The sequence below is a fragment of the Oncorhynchus clarkii genome, chromosome 7, assembly GCF_045791955.1.
Source record: "Oncorhynchus clarkii lewisi isolate Uvic-CL-2024 chromosome 7, UVic_Ocla_1.0, whole genome shotgun sequence".
Taxonomy (NCBI): Eukaryota; Metazoa; Chordata; class Actinopteri; order Salmoniformes; family Salmonidae; genus Oncorhynchus; species Oncorhynchus clarkii.
Genome location: NC_092153.1, coordinates 67026192 through 67048470, shown reverse-complemented (window position 1 = coordinate 67048470; position 22279 = coordinate 67026192). Strand labels below are relative to the sequence as shown.

At 43.2% G+C, this 22279-nt stretch overlaps 1 protein-coding gene across 1 annotated transcript in view; it reads left to right on the top strand.

Moving 5' to 3' along the window:
• Window positions 1-12000: 12000 nt before the first annotated feature.
• LOC139413708 (contactin-2-like) overlaps window positions 12001-22279 on the top strand; it is a 70137-nt gene continuing 59858 nt past the window's right edge. The window contains exon 1 of the mRNA XM_071161390.1: window positions 12001-12153. The gene's annotated coding sequence lies outside the window, so the exon portion shown is untranslated. The remainder of the gene's footprint in view (window positions 12154-22279) is intronic.

Below are 22279 nucleotides of genomic sequence, written 5' to 3'. Positions count from 1 at the left end.
GTGATGGAGTGTGCCCTTGAATCAAATCAAATGTATTTATTTAGCCCTTCGTACATCAGCTGATATCTCAAAGTGCTGTACAGAAACCCAGCCTAAAACCCCAAATAGCAAGCAATGCAGGTGTTGAAGCACGTTGGCTAGGAAAAACTCCCTAGGATGGCCAAAACCTAGGAAGAAACCTAGAGAGGAACAAGGCCATGAGGGGTGGCCAGTCCTCTTCTGGCTGTGCCGGGTGGAGATTATAACAGAACATGGCCAAGATGTTCAAATGTTCATAAATGACCAGCATGGTCAAATAATAGGTCTGGGACAGGTAGCACGTCCGGTGAACAGGTCAAGATTTCATAGCCGCAAGCAGAACAGTTGAAACTGGAGCAGCAGCACGGCCAGGTGGACTGGGGACAGCAAGGAGTCATCATGCCAGGTAGTCCTGAGGCATGGTCATAGGGCTCAGGTCCTCCGAGAGAGAGAAAGAAAGAGAGAAAGAGAGAATTGGAGAGAGCATACTTAAATTCACACAGGACACCGGATAAGACCGGAGAAGTACTCCAGATATAACAAACTGACCCTAGCCCCCAGACACAAAAGCGACTGCAGCATAAATACTGGAGGCTGAGACAGGAGGGGTCAGGAGACACTGTGGCCCCATCCGATGATACCCCCGGACAGGGCCAAACAGGAAGGATATAATCCCAACCACTTTTCCAAAGCATAGCCCCCACACCACTAGAGGGATATCTTCAACCACCAACTTACCATCCTGAGACAAGGCTGAGTATAGCTCACAAAGATCTCCGCCACAGCACAACCCAGGGGAAGGTGCCAACCCAGACAGGAAGATCACATCAGTGACGCACCCCTCCTAGGGACGGCATGAAAGAGCACCAGTAAGCCAGTGATTCAGCCCCATTAATAGGGTTAGAGGCAGAGAATCCCAGTGGAAAGAGGGGAACCGGCCAGGCAGAGACAGGAAGGACGGTTCGTTGCTCCAGAGCCATTCCGTTCACCTTCACACTCCTGGGCCAGACTACACTCAATCATATGACCCACTGAAGAGATGAGTCTTCAGTAAAGACTTAAAGGTTGATACTGAGTTTGCGTCTCTCACATGGGTAGGCAGACCATTCCATAAAAATGGAGAAAGCCCTGCCTCCAGCTGAAATTCTAGGGACAGTAAGGAGGCCTGCCTCTTGTGACCGTTGCGTGCGTGTAGGTATGTACGGCAGGACCAAATCAGAGAGATAGGTAGGAGCAAGCCCATGTAATGCTTTGTGGGTTAGCAGTAAAACCTTGAAATCAGCCCTGGCCTTGACAGGAAGCCAGTGTAGGGAGGCTAGCACTGGAGTAATATGATCAAATATTTTTTTTACTGCCTGTAATTAAAAATGTAATAATAATGGATAGCATCTACTTTTTACTTTACTTTCATTTCAAAATACAGAAATACATCCAGTATGATGCTGCGTTTTGCAACATATGACGCAAATGCATCATACCGGCTATATTTCTATATATTGAAAGTTATATATCTTAAACTTGATTGCTGACATGCAAAACATTTTGGGACTATATCAACAATGGACTAATGAAATAAATTCCAAAAGATAGTTTTTGATTGGAATTTTCCTTTAAGCACATTTAAAACCAGATACTTTAAAACGTATACTCAAGTACATGTTTACTGGGATACTTTCACTTTCACTTCAGTATCTTTACTTTTACTCAAGTATGATGATTGAGTACTTTTTCCACCACTGGGTCTACAACAGCAAGAAAACATGTTCACTTGTACTGTACAATACTGTGTTGAAACAGTGATAAATGGTATGAGTGTAATGAGCAGAGCAAGATTTGGTTTGGGAGAGTTTAGGGCGGGTTGGGACATTGACAGGCTTGAGTGAGGACAGTGTTCAGCTCAGAAGAGCAGATCAAATAAAGCCTGAAGGGTGGGTCGGACCAACTCCAACGTCATCCGTGCCCATTGGGTGACCCTCCTACTGCCTCTGACCACAGAACATTGGCTGTGATTTCCAGACAATTTTACATGTTGCATTACCAGTAGGTGATCTTCTGCGCACTGCAAACGTTCATGTTGGGCCATAGGTTGATCCAGTAGGTCCACAGCAGTTTGAAGGTTGACCTGGCTGGGCCTGACCCTCTCAGTAGTGGTCAGCTCAGTGGTCAGCTCAGTGGTCATCAAACTGAATGATAGCCTTGTGTATGACAGGACAGCGTAGCCCTGGGCCCTGGGATCAGAGACCTCTCAGGTTTCTGCTGGGCTTTTAGACATCATTAGAAATCACAACTATTGATCCCCTACAGCAACAGATAGCCCCAAGCAGCCCTAGGGGAGAGCTGAGTGACTGGGGCCCAGAGTGAGGGTGTGTCTGTCTGTCTATCAACAGGCTGACTCATAGACTTTCTAAACTGGAGGCCATGAATGATGATGACACTCACTGAGAGGATCAATACTCCGAGGAGGGGGAGAGGGATTCTGAAGAGGGACACAGCACACTCAAATCAGGCCCTCCCATATTAGGAGATATGAGGAATCAGGAGAGCTCCAAATGAATAATAAATTATGTTCAGAAATAGCAACTAAAGGGCCATCTATAGACAAAGTAAAGGCCATAGAGATCCAATAAATTTGTGATTATATATGCAATTATATTGGGTAGACCCACTCTACAACAAGGACAACATGCATGGGCACACCATTAGGACAATTATTCAACCTTTGACAACTATTTTTCTGGTCAAATTATGAATCAATATTTTTCTAGTCAAATACACTGAACAAAAATATAAACGCAACATCTAAAGTGTTGGTCACATGTTTCATGGGCTGAAATAAAAGATCCCAGAAAATGTCCAAATGCACTAAAATAATATTTAGCAACCTTTTTTTGCACAAAGTTGTTTACATCCCTGATAGTAATAAGCATTTCTCCATTCCCAAGATAATCCATCCACCTGACAGTTGTGGCATATCAAGAAGCTGATTAAACAGTATGACAATTACACAGGTGCACCTTGTGCTGGGGACAGTAAAAGGCCACTCTATTGTGCAGTTTTGTTACAAAACACAATGCCACATACAGTGCCTTGCGAAAGTATTCGGCCCCCTTGAACTTTGCGACCTTTTGCCACATTTCAGGCTTCAAACATAAATATATAAAACTGTATTTGTTTGTGAAGAATCAACAACAAGTGGGACACAATCATGAAGTGGAACGACATTTATTGGATATTTCAAACTTTTTTAACAAATCAAAAACTGAAAAATTGGGCGTGCAAAATTATTCAGCCCCCTTAAGTTAATACTTTGTAGCGCCACCTTTTGCTGCGATTACAGCTGTAAGTCGCTTGGGGTATGTCTCTATCAGTTTTGCACATCGAGAGACTGAAATGTTTTCCCATTCCTCCTTGCAAAACAGCTCGAGCTCAGTGAGGTTGGATGGAGAGCATTTGTGAACAGCAGTTTTCAGTTCTTTCCACAGATTCTCGATTGGATTCAGGTCTGGACTTTGACTTGGCCATTCTAACACCTGGATATGTTTATTTTTTAACCATTCCGTTGTAGATTTTGCTTTATGTTTTGGATCATTGTCTTGTTGGAAGACAAATCTCCGTCCCAGTCTCAGGTCTTCTTCCAGAATGGTCCTGTATTTGGCTCCATCCATCTTCCCATCAATTTTAACCATCTTCCCTGTCCCTGCTGAAGAAAAGCAGGCCCAAACCATGATGCTGCCACCACCATGTTTGACAGTGGGGATGGTGTGTTCAGCTGTGTTGCTTTTATGCCACACATAACGTTTTGCATTGTTGCCAAAAAGTTCAATTTTGGTTTCATCTGACCAGAGCACCTTCTTCCACATGTTTGGTGTGTCTCCCAGGTGGCTTGTGGCAAACTTTAAACAACACTTTTTATGGATATCTTTAAGAAATGGCTTTCTTCTTGCCACTCTTCCATAAAGGCCAGATTTGTGCAATATACGACTGATTGTTGTCCTATCGACAGAGTCTCCCACCTCAGCTGTAGATCTCTGCAGTTCATCCAGAGTGATCATGGGCCTCTTGGCTGCATCTCTGATCAGTCTTCTCCTTGTATGAGCTGAAAGTTTAGAGGGACGGCCAGGTCTTGGTAGATTTGCAGTGGTCTGATACTCCTTCCATTTCAATATTATCGCTTGCACAGTGCTCCTTGGGATGTTTAAAGCTTGGGAAATCTTTTTGTATCCAAATCCGGCTTTAAACAGTATCTCGGACCTGCCTGGTGTGTTCCTTGTTCTTCATGATGCTCTCTGCGCTTTTGACGGACCTCTGAGACTATCACAGTGCAGGTGCATTTATTCGGAGACTTGATTACACACAGGTGGATTGTATTTATCATCATTAGTCATTTAGGTCAACATTGGATCATTCAGAGATCCTCACTGAACTTCTGGAGAGAGTTTGCTGCACTGAAAGTAAAGGGGCTGAATAATTTTGCACGCCCAATTTTTCAGTTTTTGATTTGTTAAAAAAGTTTGAAATATCCAATAAATGTCGTTCCACTTCATGATTGTGTCCCACTTGTTGTTGATTCTTCACAAAAAAATACAGTTTTATATCTTTATGTTTGAAGCCTGAAATGTGGCAAAAGGTCGCAAAGTTCAAGGGGGCCGAATACTTTCGCAAGGCACTGTATGTCTCAAGTTTTGAGGGAGCGTGCAATTGGCATGTTGACTGCAGGAATGTCCACCAGAGCTGTTGACAGAGAATTGAGAGGTCATGTCTCCACCATAAGTCACTTCCAACGTCATTTTAGGGAATTTAGCAGTCCATCCAACCGGCCTCACTACAACAGACCATGTGTATGGCGGTGTGTGGGAAAGCGGTTTGCTGATGTTAACCTTGTGAACATAGTGCCCCATGGGGGCGGTGGGGTTATGGTATGAGCAGGTATAAGCTACGGACAATGAACATAATTGAATTTAATCAATGGCAATTTGAATGCACAGATACCATGACGAGATCCTGAGGCCCATTGTTGTGCCATTCATCCGCCGCCATCACTCACAACTGAGTATAGGGTCTGAATACTTTTAGAATATTTTTTTACGCACATTCTTTTTTCATATTGTCTCATCGCTGCAACTCCCCAAAGTGCTCGGGAGAGGCAAAGGTGGAAACATGCGTCTTCCGAAACATGACCCGCCTAACCACGCTCCTTAACACCCGCCAGCTTAACCAGGAAGCCAGCCACACCATGGTGTCAGAGGAAACACAATTCAACTGGCGACTGGGGTCAGCGTACAGGCACGCCACAAGGAGTCGCTAGAGTGTGATGAGCTAAGTAAATCCCCACCGGCCAAGCCCTGACACAATCCGGACGACGCTGGGCCAATTGTGCACCATGCTATGGGACTCCCGGCCACAGCCAGTTGTGGCACAGCCTGGGAATGAACCCAGGTCTGTAGTAACGCCTCTAGCACTGTGGTGCAGTGCATTAGACCGCTGTGCCACTCGGGAGGCCAAGGGTCGGAATACTTATGTAAATGTGATATCCCCCAAAAAATGTTTTACAAAAATAAATAACTAAATATATAAAAATAATACATTTGATAAAAAATTGTTTTTGCTTCGTCGATATGGGGTATTGTATGTAGATTGATGAGGGTAAAATCTATTGAATCCATTTTTAGAGTAAGGCTGTAATGTAACAAAATGTGGGAAAAGTCAAGGGGTCTGAATACTTTCCCAATGCACTGTATATGAACTATAACTCAGTAAAATCTTTGAAATTGTTGCATGTTGTATTTATGTTTTTGTTCAGTATATTAAGGCATTATTCTAATTAATATCCATTCTCCTCCCAGAGTGGCTGAATATCTTTCACATTTCCAGTTTTGTTTGACAAGCCTCAAGTCAAGTTTGCGGGATGCTGATTTGTCACAGGTGCTGAAAAAGATGCAGAGGTGCTGTTGGACTGAAACGCTGGCAGAAACTGCCCTAGAAAGTGTAGTGACTTTGCTTTCATTAATCGGATTACTGTTATTTATCTAATCAACTAACTATGTTTTATTGTTACCCAATTAAATAAATCATGTAACAATTAACTCATTAGGAATGTGGGGCACCACGAGAGCATTTGCTTAAAGAGTTATCATCTCCTGAATTCAACTCTAAAAGGTCTTTACCTATCACATCCATTAAACAGGCAACATATTAATGATAACCTCATATCATATCATCATTCTGAACAGTTGTAACCTCCTTGCATCTGCAAAATCCCCAGCGTTACTTATGATTCTGTACTACACAAATTGTTTTAATTATTTATTTACTAGCTAACTAAATGGTAACACAGATAAACATACACAGTTAATACATCAGAAAAATGTCCCTTGCAGGAGAGAGAGAGGGAGAGAGAGAGACTTATCTTTGATACATTTTAGGAACTACTCTCACAGTAATCATATACATTGAACATATCCCCTGTTTGGAGTAAGAAATCATGAATGTATTTACGTGTAAATGCCTTTGTTCGCCATGTCTCTGCTGGTACCAGGCCTTCTTAGGAAGTGTGTTGGGCCTTTCCGTAGCACACTTGTAAGGCTCTGATTGTTCAAAAGGGGTCCCCCCCAGGCTTCTACTGTTGTTAAACTCTGGAAGATGCTCCTTTGAAGATATGCTAGCCAGCCATGTCGACGGTTCCCATTAGTGATGACAGTAGTAGAACACAGTGATTTGAGAAGTAGTACAATAGGATGGTTTGAAGAGTGGTTGAAATGTCCCACTTAAATTAGCTTTTCTAGATATTTTACTTAGGACAGCTAATCAGCCGTACCAATGATTGTCCAGGAGGTGAGCTTCCCACCTCTACCTCGTGTTGATATTCAGAGTTCGAACCACTTTGGACGTGAGCTGCAGCTACTACACGCCTCTCTGGTCTCAATGTACATTTTTTATCAATCCTTTTATACACTCTGTTCGAAAGGGACGGCTCCGTCAGGCTGACACGCTTTCTGACCTCACTCAGGGCGTGGCTACTTACTGTGCGAAGTTTGTAGAAAACAAATCATCTCTTATAACTCCTAAAATCACATCCCTATCATAACAACAATACTTTCATAATTTTTCATATTTCATGCTCAAGGATGGAGACTTCGTACATGTCGTGTGTATACATCTCAAGTTACAGTATTTCCTATATAACATTTTTTATGACATCACAAAATAACCAACAATATGACATTAGTTCCCCATGTTCTATGTTAGAAATATTGTTCCTGTATTCGCTTTAGAGCGTGTTACAGTTCCGGCGGGAAAACCAAAAAAAATAAACTTACTCTTGAAAGTGTTAATCGTAAATGCACACAGTGCAATTTGGAAATTGGGTGGCGTGTCATCAGTTGTCCTCTTGTCATGTCAGTCATTGCATACCTTAGAGAGCTGTTTATAACTTGTCAGAAATGTCCAGATCAAGTTTTTTAGCCCATAGATTTCAATCAAATATCACATGAATCATACACATTAGACATGGAAAAATGTATAGAATTGTAAGAGCCCAATGTTCCCCAATGCTGGAAGGAGTGCCTGAATTAAACATTTTGGGAAACCCTGCAATATAGAGCCTATGATAAATTCACACTTAATGTAAATCACTCTAAGTAAGAGCATCTGCTAAATGAATGTAGTGAATCTCATGAATGTCCTACTTCACGTCACCTTGTCTCATTCATCCCTTTTCATCCCAGCCCAGTATGCTCCATATTCTAAATGACTGAAATACTATGTAGGCTACTGTATCACGTCACCCTGTCTTACCCATCCCAGCCCAGTATGCTCCATCTGCTAAATGACTGAAATACTATGTAGACTACTGTATCACGTCACCCTGTCTAACCCATCTCAGCCCAGACAGCCCACACACACATGCTTGTGTGCGGACACACCATGGTGGCGTCTGACATGTGACAGGCCGGAGGTGATTTGTGGAGGATCGCGAGGCCCAAGCAGTCAGAATGAAAATTAATACGACAGCAGGAAGACAGGCAGGGTGCGTGCATGTGGGGGGAGGGGGGGGGGGATAGGGCGTGGATGGGGGGCGCTCTCAACAGGAGGGATGAGGAGGGAGGGAGGGAGGGGTGAGGGAGAAGTGGGGGCGTTAGGTAGCAGACTGAGGGGCTTCGGTCCAAGTTATCAAGACTGAGCAAAGGGGGTGAGGTTGGGTTTGAGGGGGTGAAGGGGGTGTGGAAGGAAAGTGGACGGGATGAGAGGTTTTGCTCAAATCTTTGAAGGTTCAAGGCTTGGACATCAAGGGGCGGGTGGGGAGGAGAAGGAGGGGAGAGGGGGTTAGGTTTTTTTGGGGCTAAGCTCTCAAAATGGATTTAGGAGAGGGGCTGGAGTTGTGTTTGGATGGTGAAGGGAGACAGTTTGGGGTAGAGTTTTTGGGATGAGAAGCTTTGAAGGCTCAGCACTGAGGGAAAAGAGAGGGGATGAGGAGCGGGTGAGGGATGGGTGACGAGGGAGGCTCAGGGGTATTAGGTCTGAAAAATGAGCACATCCATCAGCCATGTAAAAAGAGACGGGAACGATGGGGAAAAAAATTTACTTCCCAGAACAGGGCCAAATAAATGAATGAAACCCTTTTACCACAAACACACATGTCGTCTGACATGGGTGCACGGCTTAATTCATTAAGCAAGTCATGGCTTAATATAATATAAAAAGCAGATGAAGACAAAATGATCTACACTACATGACCAAAAGTACTTGTTGTACATCTCAGTCCAAAATCATGGAGTTGGACCCCCTTTTGCTGCTGTAACAGCCTCCACTCTTCTGGGAAGGCTTTCCACTAGATGTTGGAACATTGCTGCAGGCACTTGTTCTATTCAGTCACAAGAGCATTAGTGAGGTCAAGCACTGATGTTGGATGATTAGGCCTGGCTCGCAGTCGGCGTTCCAATTCATCCCAAAGGTGTTCCATGGGGTTGAGGACAGGGCTCTGTGCCAGCCATTCAAGTTCTTCCACACCGATCAAGTACTTCCACACCTATATCTGTATGGACCTCACTTTGTGCACGGGAGCATTGTCATGCTGAAACAGGAAAGGGCCTCCCCCAAACTATTGCCAGAAAGTTGGAAGCACAGAATCGTCTAGAATGTCATGTATGCTGTAGTGTTAAGATTTCCCTTCACTGAAACTAAGGCACCTAACCCGAACCATGAAAAACAGCCCCAGACCGTTAATCCTCCTCCACCAAAATGTACAGTTAGCACTATTCATTCAGGCATGTAGCATTCTCCTGGCATCTGCCAAACCCAGATTCGTACGCCGTACTACGAGATAGTGAAGCATGATTCATCACTCCGGAGAAGGCGTTTCCACTGCTCCAGAGTCCAATGGCGGAGGGTTTAATACCACTTCAGCACTTCTTGGCATTGCGCATGGTGATCTTAGGCTTGTGTGCAGCTGCTCGGCCATGTAAACCATTTCATGAAGCTCTCGACGAACAGTTATTGTGCTGACTATGCTTCCAAAGGCAGTTTGGAACTTGGTAGTGAGTGTTGCAACCGAGGACAGACGATTTTTGCGAGCTACATGCATCTGCACTCGGCTATCCCGTTCTTTGAGCTTGTGTGGCCTACCACTTCGCAAATGAGTCGTTGTTGCTCCTAGACGTTTCTATTTCACAATAACAACCCTAACAAATCGGGGCAGATCTAGCCGGGCAGAAATTTGACGAACTGACTTGTTGGATTGGTGGCATCCTATGACGGTGCCATTTTGAAAGTCACAGAGTTCCCCAGTAAGGCCATTCAACTGTCAATGTTTGTCTATGGAGATTGGATGGCTGTGTGCTCGATTTTATACACTTGTCAGCAACAGGCGTGGCTGAAAAAGTTGAATCTACTAATTTGAATTTATACTTTTGCATATCATGTGTATGCTGCAAGTAAGATGACCTAAACACATTTGGGTAGATTTAAATGTGGTGGATGCTTCTTTATTTTTTCAATTTAATAAAGTAACAACCATATGAATATGATTGTCTGCTGTTTTTGTGTTGAGTGTTGATTTAATTCATAAGGATTATATCCCAATGGGTTGTTAGGAATTGGCTTATATAGTTGCACAGTGTTCATGCTTTAGGCCCCTTGAGTGGACCAAATATTACAACTAAAACAATTTGTATATGTACAACTTTTTTAATTTATTGAGTAATTTCCCCATGCAGTAAAACAGATCAACAAGATTTTTCTAGGTTTCTTCATAAACTTCTCCAATGAAAAACTTCTAACAACTAAATGATTTGTCTGAAAATGAATGGATAGCCCACAAGAGTTTTACAGCCTGGCCCACATGTCTACATTGTCTGTTATTTCATCTTCTCAGCATCCAATTGAAATTGTTCACACATTGTGTAGTTTCATTTGTATAAAGAGAGAAATACTCAATATATTTTTTTAAGAAATTGTTGGTGGTGTTTTCTCTCTCTCTCGCTCTTTCAGCTCCAGCATATCACAATAATACAGAAACCACTCTGACCTCTCCCTGAGATTCAAATGCAGCCAAGATGACAGTCTTGGACTCAGGCCTGCACTGTTTGATACTGTAGATACACTCTATGAGTCTGCATACTGAATTAGTTTGACTCCATTTTACTCACTATGCTTGCTACCGCTGCTACCGTCACCTACAACACTTTCCCATTCTGCAAATGACATTGGGTTGAATTCATTTATTTCTCATTTCAGACTACATTTAATGCATGACCTGTCTTTTTATTAGAGTTAATTAGATGAAGTAAAAATGTGGACATGTTCATGTCAACTACACTCATGTTGGCACATTATTTGATGTTGACTTTCTGCAACAATGCTGATTTGAATGTTGTCACAGTAACGGACTTATTACTTGCCTATGAAGGAATTGTCCCATATACAGTGTCACTCCTGTAAGTAATTCACCTACCACTGATCTACATGGGTGTATTATGAGTGATCTTAACCGTGAAGATATACAGTATATGTTATGTTGCAGTTCTCTGTCTAGTCTGTCTAGTCTAGGCATGTCTAATAGTGTATTGTATGCGCTAATTGTCTTAACCTATGGTTAATCTCTACAATAGGCCTGTGTGGATGTGCTTTGTAATAGTGCTCAAATTAAACTTGCATGTCTTATTACTGTATTTTTGCGTGTTACTATTCCTTGTGAAGTCATATGTAGCCTAGGCTATATATGCCTCTAATTCATATTGTGCCTGTTCTTTTGTCATTAGTGCTGTGAGTGTCAGCGGCCTAATGTGGCCCATAGGCTGGGAGCGGGGCTCAGGTGTGTGTAGGCCTAGACTCCTAGATGAGACTGGTGTAATAAAGTCGGAGGAAATCATTTTAAGGAGAGCGCTTGAGCACCCAGTGCGACAGCCGGTCCCACTCCGTGATGACATTGTGTGCATATTGGGGCATGAGATGTTCATTAGTGAGGTGTGAAGGGAGGGATGGGGGATGGGGGCGGGTGCGCAGCACACACGGTCGAGAAACAGCTAGGGGGAGAAAAAAAGGGAGAAAGGGGAGGGAATCACCAATGCTCCTATTCTAAAATGAGTAGCTGCTGCGTATGAGAGGCCGGCAACAAAAGCGAGGCAGGCGCGTTGTTTTTCTTCGTTTCATTCTAGAAGAGAAGAGAACAGAAGGTGAGAGAAGGGGGAGAGAAAGATGGGAAAGGGGTATAGCAGCGAAAGAAAAAGAAGCGGGCTGCTTTTAGAAAATGAGAGGGAGATAGAGAGAGAGGACATCCTAATGCGACAGGGGCTGCAGCTTGACTAAATTGAGTAGCGCAGAAGGGGGGGAGACAGGAAACAGAGCGTGAGCGACGACAAACGGAGATAGAAAGGGAGAGAGGGGGGAAAGAGAGAGCGAGGTAGAGAGAGAGGGAGGGACAACAAAGATCTGTCAGATGAGGCTAGAGACGCTTCTATTATCTGAAAATCCCGTGTGGTCTCCTTTATTACAGGGCGTTCTGAGCGGGCTGCATCAGTGTGTCTCTTGCGCATGATCAGCCGTCTACACATCCCTTCTGGCCGGAGTGAACCCACATCTCAGCATCTCCGCCAGCAGAGAGAAATAAATAAAAACGCTCGCTCTCCTCCGCTAATTGAGGTAGGTAAATGCGCATTTATATGTATCTGTCGCACTATCAGATGAGATGTGTTTGTTGTCTGAACTAAAAATTGGGCGGATTAAACCTTGTGTTTACCTGTCGTTGAAGGGGCTTCAAAATGCATGATATCGCTTGAGCGGTTGTTTAGGTTTGGTTTTCCGTTTTTACCTCATTAGACGCACTAACTGTGTGTGGGATGGAGATACGCACTGATATGCCATTTAGCATGATTATACTTCTAGAGTTACCCCCCCCCCCCCCCCCCCACCCCATCTCGTTTGGAGACATCTCATGGATTATTCCCATAGTTTACCGGATCAAACTGGGGCATGGTTCATGCTCCATTGACAGCACCCTGATTGGTGAACAGTAAAACGTTAGCTTGTGTTTTGGTTTTATCTCAGCTAAAGTGACGGGAAACTCAGTTTAGTTCAACCTTTAGGTGGAGAAACCCCACGGCTTCTCCCGGTGAATATAGGGTACCCACAGCCTACCTTCATCATACGATGCCTAGGAGAACGGCTGGCGGGCAGGTGTATGACCTATAGTTGATGCCACCGGCGCACACTGTCGCTCACGCGCGCGCACACACACACACACATCCGACTCACCCAGCAGCGGTGTCAAGTAGAGTAGACTGAGGAAAGGTGGAGAAGGAAACAGTCCACAGTTAATATGAACGCAATCAAGAGAGTAGGCTAATAGTGCTGAAGGGAAAGGGCACATGCAATATATTAATACTGTACATATCAAATGACTCATATAATGTTGAAGAACATACAGGATTCAGAACATACAGTAAGTATCTCGCTGCATTGCGCCCAGGTTGTAGAGCACCACTCCAGACAGTTCGTGTTGAATGTTAATAGGAACCTTTTCACATAATAGCCTATTCGGGTTTCTCTTTATCTCGAGCGACAGCACAGTCAGTGTATAATAAATCAATGCGTCTTCATGCTATCAACAGAACACCTCTAAAGTACGTTGTATTAAATTCGTAGTACTACGAAGTTAGTACACAAGTTGCGAGTGGAGGGTGAATGTGCATGTTTATGCTTTTTTTTGCTCTGGTTTATTTGGCAAAGCAACACTGTAGCATGTTTTGAATGTTCAGTGCAGAAACAGTCAAGCATCCACGCTTGCGTTGGTGTGATAGTAACCTTAGCAGAGTTGCCAACAACTACCATAAATTCAGGTTTCCAGGGGAAATTTAAGATAGTGCCTGACTTCCACTTTTGGACGTTAACAATGCCACAGTATGTCTTAACTCCTACTTCATATTTACTAGATTGGTTGAACAGTGCAGAAAATAACCTCCCCAACAGTTTAAAAAAATTCTCATCAAGACCAGAATGTGGGGGTTTGGTTCCAGGCATTTCTTCTACGCCTGCTACTTTAGGATGATGTGATAGTAGCCTACTTACTGGGAAGGCCAGTAAGAGGCAAAGATAGAGCAATATCCATCTCTACTACCTCTATCATCTAGGCATTGTGAGCCTGTGACAGTGTTGCATTGTGGTGAGGAGACCCATGCTAATCCTCAAATTGAGGTGTTAGCTATAGTGTTGTTACAGCGTGAATAGGCTACTCAGCCTTGAGGAGCCTTGAGAATCCCTCTAGTTTTGTATCTCTGTGTTGCTGCAGCAGCACTGTCTTTCTATGTGAAAGCTAGCAGGGCTGTATCACCTCCACCTCAGCAATGATCAGGCTGAGGCCTGGACAATGTGTGACCGCTGTGCAAATTTACTTTCTTCTCATGTTGCTGATGATGTACTGGGGTTCCTCTCGTTTTAAACTTGGCAAGGTTAGCCCTCCCATGCTTAAGCATGCTTAGCTCTTTTAGCCGGAGCATCTGTCTTTCCCCCGTTGGCGGTGTCTCTGTGTCTCGGTGACCCACCACTAGCTCAAAGACTCCTTCTGCTCCCTCTAACGAGGGGCTGACCACAGGGGTCAATCCTCCCTCAGAGCTCTGTGTGTCTGTATTGCGCGCGTGTGTGTGTGTGTGCGCGCGCCCGCGTGCGTGTGTGCGCGTGCATGTTTTGCTCAGTGACTCATGGCACCACTGCAGAGCGTCTTAGAATCTTAGATCTAGAACCGATAGAAGGGAGAGGAATGCTTTGTCTTACACTGGCAAATAGAGCAGATAGAATATTGGTGGAATGCTTTGTTCTGTATGGAACCCTCTCAGATTGGGAACTACAAGGCTACAATTGAACTTGACAGAGTATTTGGCTGCATGGTGCAACAACCTTGTCTCAGAGCATTTCATATAATTCTGTACGTAAATCTGAGAAACTCCATTTATGATATGTTACTTTTTGTATGGTATGAATCATTTTGTGGATGTCCATCACAATGGGGTTAGGGTTAAGGTTAGGGTTAAGCTTTGGAGTTAGGTTAAAGGGTTAAGGTTAAGGTTATGGGAAGGACTAGACCAACTAACACATTATGGGGGTGACCATATCAATGTTTTGAAGGTTCTGGGGGTGCCCTGATTAGTTATGGAAGAGCTCAGTGATTCGCATCCTTCTCCATTTGATGCTCTAAAGCTCCTCTTTGATAGGCTCTGTAACAACGGTAAATGTAATAACACCGGTAAATGTAATACGTTTTCTTTTTGTAATAACTTTTTAATTTTTTATGTAATTAACCAGGTAATTCAAAAAATCTTGCCGGTAAACGTAATAAAATGTTGAATGGTAAACTTATGTTTTTCATAGAAACTTATGATTAGTCAGTGGCCATGCCCCTGTGAGCACAGACATTTACATCGGCGTCATGGAACGCCCCCTTTTCTACTCCAGTATAAAACCCACTTCCGACAAAATGTATATGAGACCAGAAAGCATGGAAATGGTTGGCAATTTAAATAGAAATAGTGACATGAGACCAATCACGTGCAGCGCCAGCTGAATACGTTACAAATGGTTGAGAAATCTACCACTATATAGACCAAGCAGACCAAGGCATGAGCCGGATGTTGTAAAATGGTTTAAACTACAACTCTACCAAAGGACAAGACCAGAGAACGTGGCCATCATCCCCACGCTGAAATGGTTAAGAAATCTACAAACCAAAGACCAATTATTCAGTCTGCAGCTGTTTAAGTATTTTAGTCTGGTAAATGCAACCGATCGAACGGTACTCTGAAAGATCCATTCTGGAGAACATTTCCTTATCAAGCGACCAGGGGTACGTCTGAAGTATCCATTACAACAGACATTATCCAGAGCTCGCTGAGAAAACTACAACCAAGAAAGTCCTTGGAACTTCTGGGGAACGCAACCAGAGACATTTTGTCAACTCTCTCCAGCAGACGGACCGGCGAGAGACAACAAAGGCATACACTTGTAAATATGTAAATTGCAATTTCTTTTTAAATAAGCGGCTGTGCATGTTCAAATCATATCAAATCAAATTTCTTTATATAGCTCTTTGTAAAGTATTAGCATTTCCATGGGTGTAGTTATCAACTGTATATTTGTGTTTTTTCTCTGGCTTTCCCGCTCGAGTTGTCCCCAACCCTTTCATTTGTCTACCAAGCCGTCATATCGGTTTCTCCCACTAGGGACTTTTTCTTGTGAGTGTATTTATATAATTCTGTGTGATTATTTCGTTAGTTAGTAAATAAATACTTAAGCCAATTTGTATATTGCTAATTTATGCTAGGGTTCGTGCAGATATCCAAGGGATTGCGACATTCAGAATATGATTGATGAGGTAATAATACATTATGAAGTGACTGTAATCGATAAGATATGAAAATATGTGAAGAGAGTTAAAATTGTGAAATTGCAACTCTTTAAACAACATTTTCCGGTGGTGCCCCAAACTTCCTAGTTAATTACTATTCCATAATTAGTTTAATCACATAGAGAATTGATTTGATGATATAACAGTCTTCACATGAATGAACAGCAAATGTTACGACATCAGTAAGGTCACTCCTATAGAATTCTATGGTCACTCCCACTAAGGCCAACTTGAATGATTGATATCCCACACTTATATGTGCTATGTATGCAATAGCCTGGGGACGATGTTACCCCAAGAACCACTTACCTTGATGAAAGCCCCCAACCTAAAGAAATTGAAAGTGTATTTCTTCTGGAACCAAGTGACATGTTCCTCAGTACACAAACGTGCACATTACAAAAACGAGCCATACCACGCGGTGCTGGGCCCAATTGATAATTTATAACACATACATAAATGCCTTGTATCATATGACGCTGTACTTACTATAAGGTCAGACACCTTTGGTCATTCATAACATACATAATGGCTTATTGATGTAAACAAAAATTTATTAACACTTGGGGAATTATCACTAACAGCTAAACAAATAAACATGTAAAGACATGTTTAAACCATACATTTATTTTTATTTGTATTTTTTTTTTTAAACAATGCAAATACATGAAGTCCAGCAATGCAGTTACATTGAACATTACACAGAGCTGTGATTTGTGTAGCTTGTCCCTGAGCTGGCGGAATAATGGTTTTTGCCTCTCTTCCTGCTGGAGGTACTGCATGTTAGTTCCAACCTTAAAGTAACAACAAAGAAAGTTAGCAGGTCTGTTAGGAAATGCCTTTGTCACACCGTCTGGTTAAAGGCATTTCTGTGCTGTGCCAGAAACTCTAAATGTGAAAATGGGAAACTCCATTAAATTCATATTATTATATTCCTCTTTCATTTACAAATCTCAGGCCTTGACTATGAGACATGGTTGTATCTAGGGGGATTTGTATCTAGCTAGCTACATTTTAGCTAGCTAGCAATTGCTGTTAAGTCACCAAAATTATTTCAAATAACGATTGAGATAGCTACAGTATGTAACATTCAGAATCACCTTTATTCGCAAAGGACATTTACATATACCCAGAATTCGATTCAGTGAAATGGTGAATATAGGCGATAAAGATTGTATACAGACAGAATATATTGACAAAGAATTTACGACTTCACACACTATAAACAGCAAAAAACACAATAAATGCACATACATGCATGCATTAATTGACATGAAGACTGAACAGCAGTAACCCAGCAAACAGTGAAGGTCCTGAGGACATTCTGCAAAGTTCCCATTAGGCCCCTTAAGGGTTTCGGCACAACGTTATCTCTCTGATGTTCTGAGAGCGTTCTAAGAACATTGCGTGATGGTCCCAAGGGAATGTTCTCTGGGGACCTTTGTCTAGTTTTAGGACATCACAGAGGACCATGTCAGGACCTTTGTAGAATTTTCTCAGGACTTTAATTTTACTAGTCCTTAGGACATTGTGTGATGGTCGTAAGGGAATGTTCTCTGGGGGACCTTTGTCTATTTCCCTGTAAGTTCCCAGGATGTCACTGAGGACCATGTCAGTAATTTTTTTGTGTCATGGTCCCCTGATGGTTTTCTTTAGTTCCCAGTTTGTCCCGGGGACATACTCAAGAACGTTTTTAGGACATGTGTCATGGTCCCCTGGAGGTTTTTTTCTAGTTCCCGGTTGGTCCCGGGACGTCCCCAAGAATGTTTTTAGGACGTTCATGCGACATTGTGTCACGGTCCCCTGAAGCTTCCCTGGAAGTTCTTGAAGGTATTTGTCACATGATGGTCCCAGGTGGCCCAAACCATTATAAATAAAGTCATGAAATGGTGTGGGGTTTTTAAGGTTAGTGTTTACGCTGCAGTGTTAATTTTTGTCAACAATAACTATGACAAAAAATAATTGTCAGCAACCTATTTTTCCTGACTAAAACTATGATGGGATGCCCTTTAAAAAAATCTATAACTATTGCAATTTTATTAAAATTTTAGTCTACGAAAATGTGACGAGACAAGAATTCCACTTGAGACTAATGGCAATTTGATTTGACATGAAGCTCCTTCTCATCTGTTTTGTCCAATCACAAGAATGCACTCATTCAGAATATTTCATACAATCCTCTCATTGGCAGAATTGAGGTCTTTCAGTTGCGTGGACTGATTGAGCTGATCTGCCCGGCTCTCCCACATACAGTAGCTCCCAGGCATTCGCTCCAGTCACAAGTACATTTTTTGAACAGATGTAAAGCCAGGACACTTCACTTGTAACTAACTTCAACTAAAAACAGCAATGTTTTCTCTCTCCCTTACTTTCATGTAGGCTATTTTTTCTTTGATCATATCAGAAACTCTATTTTCCCATGTGCTCTGTAATTTATTCATCTGTTTTGCCTCTCTTGCACCGCGGTCCGCAAATGTGAGTTGTGGCTGCTTATTCCTTTGGGGAAAAGTAATGCTATTTGTTGAATATTAGGAGTACAATAATGTAGTCATGGCTCTATGTAGTCTGTCTGTGCATTTCACATAGTCTGTTCTGGACTTTGGGACTGTGAAGTGAACCCTAGTGGCATGTCTTGTGGGGTATGTATGGGTGTCTGAGCCGTGTGCTAGTTGCTTAAACAGACAGCTTGTGATTTCAACTTGTCAATACATCTCACAACGACAAGCCCTTGATGGTTATGATGGGGTTCAAATAAGAGTTGTAAATTGTTTAACCTTCGGTCAAGACTTTACAATCTACCACAATATCAATGTTGCTAAGGTAAGCTAAGGTATATGAGGGGATACTAGGACTATTTGGGCAAAGCCATCTACAGCGCATTCAGAAAGTATTCAGACCCCTAGACTTTTTCCACATGTTGTTAAGTTACAGCCTCATTCTAAAATGTATTAAATAATTTTTTTACTCATCAATATACACACAATACCCCCTAATGACAAAGCGAAAACGGGTTTTTAGAAATGTTTGCAAATTTATTAGAAATAAAAAAGAGAAATACATACTTATTTACATAAGTATTCAGACCCTTTGCTATGAGACTCGAAATTGAGTTCAGGTGCATCCTGTTTCCATTGATCATCCTTAATTAAGATGTTTCTACAACTTGATTGGAATCCACTTGCGGTAAATTCAATTGATTGGACATGATTTTGAAAAGGCACACACGTCTATATAAGGTTGCACAGTTGACAGTGTATGTCAGAGAAAAAACCAAGCCATGAGTTCAAAGGTATTGCCCGTAGAGCACCGAGACAGGACTGTGTCGAGGAACAGATCTAGGGAAAGGTACTAAAAATATCTGCAGCATTGAAGGTCTCCAAGAACACAGTGGACTCCATCATTCTTAAATGGAAGAAGTTCGGAACCACCAAGACTCTTCCTAGAGCTGGCCGCCCGACCAAACTGAGCAATCAGGGGAGAAGGTTCTTGGTGAGGGAGGTGACCAACAACCCGATGGTCACTCTGAAATAACTCTAGAGTTCCTCTGTGGAGATGGGAGAAACTTATAGGACATCCATCTCTGCAGCACTCCACCAATCAGGCCTTTATGGTAAAGTGGCCAGACGGAAGCCACTCCTAAAAGGCACACGACAGCCCGCTTGGAGTTTGCCAAAAGGCACCTAAAGGACTCAGACCATGAGAAACAAGATTCTCTGGTCTTATGAAACCAAGATAGAACTCTTTGGCCTGAATGCCAAGTGTCACGTCTGAAGGAAACCTGGCACCATTCTTACGGTGAAGCATGGTGGTGGCAGCATCATGCTGTGGGGATGTTTTTCAGTGGCAGGGACTGGGAGACTAGTCAGGATCGAGGGAAAGATGAATGGAGCAAAGTATAGAGAGATCCTTGATGAAGGGGTGCTCCGTAGCACCCCCGGACCTCAGACTGTGGCGAAGGTTCACCTTCCAACAGGACAACAACCTTAAGCACACAGCCAAGACAATGCAGGAGTGGCTTTGGGACAAGTCTCTGAATGTCCTTGAGTGGCCCATTCAGAGCCCGGACTTGAACCCGATCTAACATCTCTGGAGAGACCTGGAAATAGCTGTGCACTGACGCTCCCCATCCAACCTTACAGAGCTTGAGAGGATCTGCAGAGAAGAATGGGAGAAACTCCCTAAATACCTGTACAGGTGTGCCAAGTTTGTAGTGTCATACCCAAGAAGACTCGAGGCTGTAATCGCTGCCAAAGGTGCTTCAACAAAGTACTGAGTAAAGAGTCTGAATACTTATTAAATGTGATATTTACTTTAATTGATAATACATTTGCAAAAATTTCTAAAAATATATTTTTTTCTTTGTCATTATGGGGTGTTGTGTGTATAATGATTAGGGGAAAAACAATGTAATTGTGTGAATACTTATATAAATGAGACATTTCTGTATTTCATTTTCAATGCATTTGCAAAAATGTCTCATAACATGTTTTTCTTTGTTATTATGGGGTATTGTGTGTAGATTGTGTGTAGATGGGTGAAGAAAAAACATATTTAATACATTTAGAATTCAGGCTGTAACACAACAAAATGTGGAATAAGTCAAGGGGCATGAATACTTTCTGAAGGCACTGCATGTGCATCAAATTGAGCAAAGTAGCACATAAAAGCATTGATTTTGAAATGTTATTACATGACTGGTTGAAATTATTACATTATTCATACAAACAGTTGTTACTCAACACTTGTTAATGTAATAACTTATTACATTTAGCATAAAAAGTCATTACATTTACAGGTCAACATTTTATTACGTTTACCAGCAAGTTAAACGTTTATACATTTTTTTTTTTTTTTTACAAATAGAAAAGTTATTACATATACTGTTGTTACAGGCTATGAGCGATGGAAGGAGATATCAGTCATTCAATCTCTCCAGATGATTCCTCTGGACCATCTCTGCTCTGACCTTCTAATCTCTAACTACAGCAGTGGGTACCAACCGGTTGATTGCGATCCACTGGTCGATCTTCAAGGCATTCCTAGCCGATCACCAACATTTCTGTAGAAAATCCAATGATAAAGACTCGGGTCCTTTATTTTTATTTTCCACCCCCATTGGACTGGGGGTGGAACCAAGAGGACAGGCTGGCGAATGTCCCAATGAGGGATCAGAATGCCGTCCAGAACCGGGACGAGAACTGAGGACCCTCACGTGCACGGGCAGTCCATGGATCGGGAAGACATGCTGCACCATGAACTGGGCCGTCTCCTTGGCCGAGGGTAGTTTGGGAAGAGGAATGAAGTGAGCCGCTTTGGAAAACTGGTCGACCACAGTCAGGATGGCAGTGTTACCCTCAGACGGGGGGAGACCCATGATGAAATCCAGGGATATGTGGGACCAGGAACGGTGCAGGACAGGCAGTGGTTGCAGAAGACCAGCCGAAGCTTGCCGAGGAGTCTTATTCTGAGCACAGACCATGCAGGCGGAGACAAACGTGGCGATATCCGGAACCATCGTAGGCCACCAAAGGCGTTGTCGCACGAAGGCCAGGGTCCAACAGGAGCCGGGTGGCAGGCAAGCCTGGAGGAATGGGGCCACTCTAGATCGGACAGTGTCAGGCACAAACATCCAATTAACATGGCCCCCCCAGGGTTCAGGCTGGGACCGCTGCGCCTCCTGGACCTGTTTCCCTATACCCCAGTTGAGTGTCGTCACCAGGCACGAGGTGGGAAGGATGGTCTCGGGCTCCGGGGTGGTACCCGTGGGGCTATAGCGGCAGGACAGTGCATCCGGCTTGACATTCTTGGGTCCGGCCGGTACAAGTTGGAGAAATTGAACCATGTGAACAGCAGGGCCCATCTGGCTTGCCTGGAGTTGAGGCGCTTGGCAGTGTGGAGATACTCCAGGTTCTTGTGGTCGGTCCACACGATGAATGGATGTTCTTCCCCCTCCAGCCAGTGCCTCTATTCCCTCAACGCCATCTTCACCGCAAGAAGCTCACGATTCCCCACATCGTAGTTATTTTCCGTGGCGTTAAGGCGGTGGGAGAAGAAGGCACAGGGATGTAGCTTGAGGTCCAGGGCAGAAAGCTGAGACAGGACTGCCCCCACTCCGACATCCGAAGCGTCGGCCTCCACCACGAACTAACGGAAGGGTCCGGATGAACCAAGATGGGAGCTGTGGTGAAGTGATGTTTGAGGTCCCGGAACGCCCGGTCAGCAGCTGGAGACCACGTGAATAGAACCTTGGGCGAGGTGAGGGGAAGCCAGGGTGCTGTAACCCCGGATAAAGCAGCAGTAGATTTTATGTTTTTATTTGACCTTTTTTAACTAGAAAAGTCAGTTAAGAACTAATTCTTATTTTCGGTTACT